The sequence below is a fragment of the Spermophilus citellus genome (assembly GCF_964194105.1).
Source record: "Spermophilus citellus genome assembly, chromosome: 10".
In the NCBI taxonomy this organism is placed as follows: domain Eukaryota; kingdom Metazoa; phylum Chordata; class Mammalia; order Rodentia; family Sciuridae; genus Spermophilus; species Spermophilus citellus.
The window spans coordinates 135231157-135239564 of NC_138197.1; the positions used below are offsets into that span (position 1 = coordinate 135231157).

The 8408-nt window shown below is 58.0% G+C and overlaps 1 long non-coding RNA gene across 2 annotated transcripts; it reads left to right on the plus strand.

Annotated features, from left to right (window-relative positions):
• Positions 1-4294: 4294 nt before the first annotated feature.
• LOC308658566 lies at positions 4295-8135 on the plus strand. 2 transcript variants are annotated; one of them, XR_014024196.1, is made up of 3 exons: positions 4295-7398; positions 7709-7815; positions 8084-8135. It is a non-coding gene; the product is annotated as an uncharacterized lncRNA (long non-coding RNA). The 2 variants fall into 2 exon arrangements; XR_014024197.1 differs by having other exon boundaries at positions 4295-4452; positions 4701-7815.
• The last annotated feature ends 273 nt before the right edge of the window (positions 8136-8408 follow it).

Genomic DNA, 8408 nt, shown 5'->3' on the forward strand with positions numbered 1-8408 from the left:
ATTCATCCACTGGCTAACTGGATCCAGAGGTACTGAAACTTGTGCACACTTTAAGGAGAAAATTCACCAGGAAAGCAAGTGCAGCTGTCTTTCCCTGCCTCCCTCCTCCGTGTAGGAGGGAGGCTTGTGTTTCTGAAGATCGGTGCCAGGAGGCTACTGACGGCTTTGTCAGGTGACACAGAAACAGCTGTTCCAATGAACACCCTCCTCCCAGACTCATTGGCAGGGAAGAAGGTCTCCTCTGGCAAGATGACAGCAGAGCTGGTTTGGTGGCCTCGGTGGAATTTCACACTTTCTGCGTCTCCTCTACCAAGCACCTGGGTCTACAACTACAGGTGTCCCGTGATTAGGAGGTAGTGCCACGTGGCTGGATGCACAGGGGCCTTGCCAGGCCCCGGGTGGCTGGCCCACAGTGCTCTTCCCTGACAAGGAATGAGTGGACAGCTCCAAATTGGGGGCAGGGGGTTCTAGGTCTAGCTGTGTCCTCAGGCCAAACCCTGGGATGTGGGTGACTTGACATCTTGGTGAACTGGGCCTGGGACGCAGACAGGAAGAGTTGTCCCGTGACAAGGAAGTCCAGGAGGAAATGGACCCTTTGGGAACAGTGCCAGGGAGTCAACTTGTTGGCCTGGTGACCCAGGTGGTAGGACAGCAGCTGCTGCTGATGGTGTGGGTGACACCCATGTTGCTGGACCCTGGAGACCAGTGTGGGGCCGCACCCTGCCATGCTGCCACAGCTCTGGGGACGCCACTTATGCATGTTGCGGGCGGGAAGCCGTCTGCATGGTGAACTTCCCTGGCAAGTGCAAAGCCTTCATCTTCTTCTCTTCCAAGCGCCTCACCTCCACTGACCTGCCCTTGAACTATGTACAACAGAGAGGACAGTGGCCAGAAAGCAGGAAGTCGCCCTTGTTAAAGCATCCAGACCAGCTCGCTGGGAGCCACCCAAGGCAGAGTGGCAACAGCTGCGAGAGGCCCCTGCACTCAGGCCAGGGCACCCCTCTTCATGGCCAGGTGCACCTGTCCCCACCGACGGCAGATGTGCACGGCTGCTGCTCCGTAATAGAAACCTCCTGTGTCAAGGTCACCTCTGAGAGGAGACCTGTCCGTCATTGGGAGGAACTGGCTGAAAGATGACAGGGCTGAGTAGTCCCCCTTCTGCCATCTGCAAGCTGGTGACCCAGTGGTCAGGTCAAGTCAAGAGAAGAAGATTCCGGACCCGTTTGAACATCGTTAGGCTGAGTGTGTCCCGCCGTTGCCTGCCCTGGGTTTTCTGCTGGCCTCCCGCTGATTGGGGGACACCACACCTGGCACCGTCTGCTTTGGGGCTCACCTCATCCAGAGACCTCAAGGACACTCCTAGAACAGCATTTGGCCCAAGATCTGGGCACCCAGTGGCTCAGCTGGGCGACACACAAATGAACCCACATGGCCGGCAGATTCTGACCAGAGCCCAGCCACAGGAGGAGGGTTCTCTGGACTCCGCTTTCCTTATTTTCAGAACGTAGATGAACATGGCAGCTACTCACAGGACGGTGACAGGGTGTCAACAGCGGTGCTGTGAAGGGCATGTGGCAGGGACCCTTGCAAAGGCACAGCAGCCCTTGATCTCATTACTGCCAGCCTGTCCTGAGCAAGGGGCCCTGCCTACCCTGACCACCTCAGGGAGGTTCAGGGTCACCCCTCCTCCCCTCCACAGAGTCCAGGTGGAGTCAAAGGCCCCTCCGGGCCTGAATTCATGAACAGGTCTGCAGTAGGTTTCTTTCTGCTGCCCCTGCTGCCTGTCGGGCAAGGTCTTCCCATCGCAGCCCGGGCAGGGGACCCGTACACCTCCTATCTGGAGAACCCCACAAATAGGCTTCTTTTAAAATATAAAAGTTTGAAAGCGGCCACACTGCAAACTCATCGGCTCCCTCCAGAAAGAGCTTCATAGCGTCTATTAAACATAAATGAGCGTCCTGATTTATCTCTCTTCTCCAGAAAGCAGAGCAAGGTTCCGGAAGGCCCTGCGCCCTTGCTGCAGAGCATGCAAGGGGGCCGACCTCGTGGCAGGAGACACAGACAGTGACCTACATTTCACGGCTGTTTGGGATGATGAAGATCTCAAATGAAATAACTGGTAATTGAATCTATAAATTCTACATATGAAAAGCAACATTTTCTTAATGAGTGCAAGTTTGTAATTTAGCTGTGTTTTAATAATGGCTTAGAATATTAAAAAACAAACGGTGATGGTTTCAAAGCTGGACCTCATGATGCGGTGTGCTTGGCCTGCTGTCCACAAGGCTGGTGCCCCTTGGGGGAGGTGCCAGATACAACTGGCAGGACCACTGTGCCCAGATAGAAGCTGGCCAGCTCCCGGGGGGTCTCCGCTCCTGGCGCATCCTGGGCTGTGTCCCTTCTCCTCATCAGAGCAAGGAATCACCCATCCTTCTGTGGAGGAGGATCCCGGGCCTGTGAGATCATCAGCTCTCCTGTCTACCTCCAGCTCTCCTGGATGTCAAAATGTTGACTTCGTCCTTGCTAAAATGTAGCTCAAAAAAAAAAAAAAATCCCGTCTCTTCCCGTTTTGAGCAAGCCGCGTCGTGTGCGGCATATGTTCCTGCATAACGATGTTCCTAAGTGAAGTGACATTTCAGAATAATGAGGCTTCAGTGACAACGCAGGAGAGATGTGGCAAGGGTGCTCTCGTGTAGAGGGAGCGCAGACAAAGTACAGCCCGCGACCAGGCAGCCCGGCTGCAGCTGTCCTGGACAGGCCAGCAGGCCAGCCGTCTCCAGGGGCACCCAGTGACTCATGAGTGTGTGCCAACAGGGCCTGTCCCTGAGTCCCACTCCCCATCAGGATCGTCAAGGTCAGCCACTGAGAGGATCAGAGAGGGCAGGGAGGTGGAAGTCGCGGCTGAAAGCAGAGAGTGGGCTTGAGTGCCGACGGGGGCAGAGCTGCTGAATGGGCTGGAGACCTGCTCCCGTCTCCCCTCTCACCCTCTCTGGCCCTTCCCTTCCCCATGGGAGACACAGCCAGAAGGGCCTGCCAAGGCCAGCACTGTGGTCTTGGGCTCCCCAGTCTCCAGACAGTGGGGGAATAACCTGCGATCCTTGTAGACTACCCATCTCCGAATCCGGGGTTGCACAAAATGGACCAAGAGGCAGCTGCTCTTGTGTTAAGCTGTGTCCGACCTTCAGCCAAAGCTGAAGGGCTCTTTACCAAGAGGGTTTGGGCAACAGAGGCCCTGCTAGCTCCACCTCCCTAGAGGGAAGGGGTCCTCTGGACTGGGTGGGCCCAGCTGGGGTCCCCATAGAGGCGGGCAAGCGCTGCACAGCACAGGACAGAACTGCCCTGCAGACCCCACTCGAGACCCAATGCCCAGCCCAGCACTGCCGTCTGCACCAAGAGCCCACCTCGACCCCTCTCAGGCCTCCGAGGACTGGCTGGGCTCCTGGGACCCCTGCCCCAGGCCCTTCGGGACTGAGAAGGAATTGTCAGGCAGGTGGAGGGGAACTGGGCAGGGGCAGCCCTGGCTTTTCCTGAGCAGTCTCAGAGACACGAGGCACCGTCTCTACTGAGACCCCAAGCAGCTACTGCAGGACTGGGAAGGTGTCCCCTGCTCAGCCCACACCAGGGGACATTCAACCCCCAGGATGGTCACCATACTGCCCAGTCCTCCAAGTGGCCCCTGACAAGTCCCATCTGTCTTATGGAAGGCCAGGCACAGGCGGTGCCCAGCTGCAAACCCTCATCCGTGCACTCCTGCTCCTCCATTCAGCAAGTGATTGCTGAGCGTGCTGTGTGCCAGGTCCTGGTAGGATGACCACAGCTGTGACAAGGGCCGGAAGGGACAAGGGACTGTGACAAGGGACTGCAGTGATTGGGTGATGAACAGGAGCCTGTCGGGGAGGAGGGGGCTGGATGGGAAGAGCCCACAAACAGCCTGCTCCACAGGCCACCTGGAGAACCAGAGCAGGGGGCTCCCTCCCGCTGCCCTGGGGAAGCCACCAGAGGGTAGTGCTGTGCCCCGGCCCCTGGGTGCCTGATCCTCTTTGGTCCTTGGAGATGGAGCCCTGGGGCCAGTGCTGAAGCTCGGGCCTCAGGACCAGGACAGGAGAGGAGGTAGACCCGCCCTGTCCAGCATGGCACTTGGGGACCAAGAATCACTTTCACCTTGGCCTTCTCAGGCACATTTCCTGTGACAAGCATTTCTCCACACCCTCCTTGGTGACCCTGGCTGACACAGAGCTGCTACAGGCCACACCTCCATCTCTTGGCAAGCTCGTTAAGAGGGCCTGAAGAAAACTGCCCCCAGCTGTCCAGGCAGACCTGTTGGCCATGGGGCTGACTGCAGGGGCTGGAGAGGAGGCTGGGTCAGCCCCACGCTCCCTCTTCACCCCTCCACACCGGGAGCTGGACACCCCTTCTCCTCTCAGACTAAGGGCCTTCTGGGGGTTGAAGATGGTGCGTAAGCTCATCAACAGGCTGTGACTGGGCCCTCCAGGAGAGGGCTCGACGGGCCATCAGCGGGGGCTGTGTCCAGTGGAGTTGGCCCCATTCTTGAAGAAACACAGGAGAGATCTGCCCCCCCCATCAGTCCAGCTACAAAACAGAGCCGGCTGGGTGTTCCCTGGGAGCTGAGGCGGCAGGTGTCGACCTGGGTTTGGAACCATCTGCCTCCCTCTCCGTCTCTGCACCCGCACACACCCTAGGTATGCGTGATGCGATGGTGCACCCAGAAAAGACATCTGTCCAGAACCTCAGGGCGCAGCCTTATTTGGACTGAGGTCTTGCATATGTGACTGAGGTAAGAGCCTTGGGATATGATGATCCTGAACAGAGTGTGCCTGGAACCTGGGGGCCAGTGTCCTCATAAGATACAGGGGACAGAGATAAGACAAAGGTGGGGAAGGACTGATGTGTCCCCAGCCACCAGACAGCACGGAAGCTGGAGAGAAGCACACACAGAGCCTCAGCAGGAGACAGCCTGGGGCAGGAGTGTTCTGCTGTTATCAGCCTCGGGGTTTGTGCTCCTGGGTGACAGCATCCCAGAACACTCCCAGCCACTGTGAGCTCCTGTCCCTGTGGGTTGCCTTCCCTGGGAGACAGGGGACCCTGTGGGGACCTCTGCCTACTAATTAGTCACCTCCACAGCCTCAGGCCCTGGCACACAGATTAAGAGCCTGTTAGGCTGCACTGAGCTCTGGACCCTGGGTCCCAGGGAGTCTCCTTGGACATCCTCCACTGAGACCAGAGAAGTCTTCCCTGAAGTCCTTTCAAGGAGCAGGGAGGGGTCTGGGGGAGCAATTCAGGGACACCGGCAGGAAGTGTCAGGGAGCCTGCGACACATTTCTGACAAGAGTGAGGGCCGCCAGCTGGTGCGGAGGAGGCCCTAGAGAAAGTGTTTTGATCTCAGCCCTGAGACAGGAGATGAGCCCAGAGGAAGCTGCGGTGGGAAGTGGTGGCCCCCGGGGCAGGGGAGTGAGGCTTCTCCAACACCCCCACATCTCCTTGCTATGCCCCCTGCAGGGTCCCCCAGCGGACCAGGGTCCACCTCCCCTCACTTCTGGGGGTTCCCACCTCCCAACACACAGGCACATCAGTGGTGTCTCCAGGGACCCTCCAGCATCCTGCAGGTGCAGGTCTTCCGGGGACTTTGCACAGGCCCCTGTGTACAATGGAGCCTGGTTCAGAGACTGGCTGCACAGCATGGTGCTGTGTGAGCACATGCTGACTGCCCTAGCAGGACAGCTCGCACACCAAGTGCTCTTGCACACACGCACACACATACACACACGTGCACACGGACACACACACACAGATGCACACACACAATAAAGCATTAGGGGTGGTGGACGTGTCTAGGATCTCATGGTGGTGATGGCATCCTGGGCGTATCAAAATGCATGCACTAAATATGCGATTTTTCTTTATCAATTATACTTCAGTGAAGTCTGAAAGGATTTTAAAAGCTAGTGTGAGGACACTGGCCAACGGATGCCTGTCAGAGAGACCCCACCCAGTGGCCTCAGGGCAGTGCAGAGCCAACTCCTGCCTGCACGTGTCTCTGTGCTCTGGATCCCCCTGTGGGAGTGGGCTGGGGCTCAGCTGCGCCGCCCTGCAGAGATGGAGTGGGCACCTAGGGTTCCCTGCCTTCCTGGCCAGGCCCTCCCACAACCCGAACCCAGAGGCACCACTCCCAGCTGCCTCCTGATTCCTCAGACCCTCCTGGTTGCCATGGCGCTCCCCCCCCCCCGCCTCCCCAGGCCCATGCTCACTCGCTTGGGTGTGGGTCCTCACCGGGCAGGTCTCCAGTGTGGACCCCTCTGACCTTGACCCCTGCCCAGCCCAAGGCCCCTCGTGTGGCCTGGTGGAGACTCGGCCTCACCGTCCACTCATAACTGACGGAGCCCAGGCTGCATGTAGGGCCCAGAGAGGCACCTGGATGCTGGTGGGGGAGCCCCCTGGGGGAGGCTGGGGAGCAGAAAAACATGCCAGGAAAGCAGCAGGGGGGCGAGGGCCCGGCTGGGTGGGAGTGGTCGCTGTGCCCCCACCTGCGCCCTTCCCGGAGACTCGTCCTGCGTCCTCGATTGCTGAACCCGCGCCTCCTCCAGAGACCTACGGGACCCCTAATGGAGGTTAGTAGTTATTTAGGACTCCGGGAGGCTCTGGGCTACGAGGCTGACGTGGATTAGTGCGTTTCATGTTCAGAAAAACTTGAGGAAGTTCTATTTTCTCCTCTACCATGAGGATGACAGAAGTGGGCCTGGAGAGCCAGGACGCTGACCACGTGCTGGCCGGAGGAAGGCAGCGCTGGCCCTACAGGGACTGCTGGCTCTGTTGGAGGCTCCCGCCATGTGCTCAGGGCCTGTGATCCAGCCCCGCCATGTCCCAGGTGTCCCGTCCCCTTGTCCCCTTGGAGCTCCTGGGGAAGAGCCTCCCAGCTCACCCCTGCTCAGGCAGGGGAGAGAGGCCGGTGTCCTCTGAGCACGCGGAGGAAAAGGAGACTCCTGGTGGCTTCCTGCGGCCCTCTCTCTGTGGGGCCCAGGTCCTACAGAGCCCATGCCCCCCGGCTTTCACACTCTCATTTCAGTGGCTGGGGAAGCCTTCAACAGTAGACAGGCATTAGCTCCGCTTACAGAATTCAAACTAAACTCTAACAGCTCTGATGACGTGTACTAAATGCCAGGCCTAATGAGACCTCCACGTCTTCAGTACTCGATGGCTTTCAACACACCTTTCAATGACTTCGTCTTATACAACTTTCAGAACACCCGTCTGGCGAGGGCAGGAGTTGCTACCGTCTCTCATGTGGGACTGCTGGCAGTGGCTGCTGGCAGTCTGGGCTGGGCCAGGCTGGGACCTGGTTTCCCGACCTGGTTTCTGTGAGGATCCAGGGTCAGGTTCAAGGTCAGATTGAGTCACCAAAGCCTACACGCCATAGGGACCCTCATGCCCTGGCCCCTTCCTTGGACCACACGTGGACCTACCGCTGTCTGACTCACTGGGCTACAGCTCTGGGGGGACTCGTCCTCCACCACATGAGCACCAGAAGGTCAGGGGACGGGGCCTTCAGTGCCACCGTCTCTCACAGTGACCTGGAGGAGGACCCAGTGGTGATAACTAGGCACACGGGGTCCTGGGGTGAGACTGTGGATGGCCAAAGTTGGGCTTCAGAGCTGTCCACATCCCTCTCCTGTCCCCCTGTGCCTCCCTGTAGCCATTGGCAGTGGTGACAACACGTCACCATGCTCTCCACCTGGGCATGCCCGGTGCCTTCTCAGGAGGTTGGTGTTCTTTCCCTGGAATCCGCCAGCCCATGTGCAGGTGGGCCTCTGGGAGTGTGGAGGAGACTCTCCCAGCCCTTCACCCGAGGGAGCTGACCAGGCAGCCTGCTCCTGTCAGCCACGGCCATGTCTTCTCCACACCCAGCTCCCGCCAGGCAGGAGGGCCAGCAGGAGGACAAAGGTCATCAGGGCTGGAGGGCTTGGGCCTGCATGTTGGTTGGGAGGGGACGGAATGAGAGGGTGAGTGGTTGAAGTGGGGGAGTGGCCAAGGCCCTTCTCCCTCTGTGCTCCTGTTTCCTCCTCTGCAGCATCAAGAGCTGACCCTGGGGAAGCTTTCAGGGTCTTCCAGGTTCAGAATCCTATCATCAGCAAATAGTGCCAGGGTGAGTTCTCCTTTTCCTATCCATATCCCTTTTATTTCTTTCATCGGTCTAATTGCTCTGGTCAGTGTTTCAAGAACTATGTTAAATACAAGTGGTGAAAGAAGACAATCCTATCTTGTTCCAATTTTTAGAGGGAATGCTTTCAATTTTTCTCCATTTAAAATGATGGAGAAAAATTGTTGTTTTCAACAAATACTTGTTGGCCTGGGGCTTAGCATAGATAGCCTTTATGATATTGAGGTATGTTCCT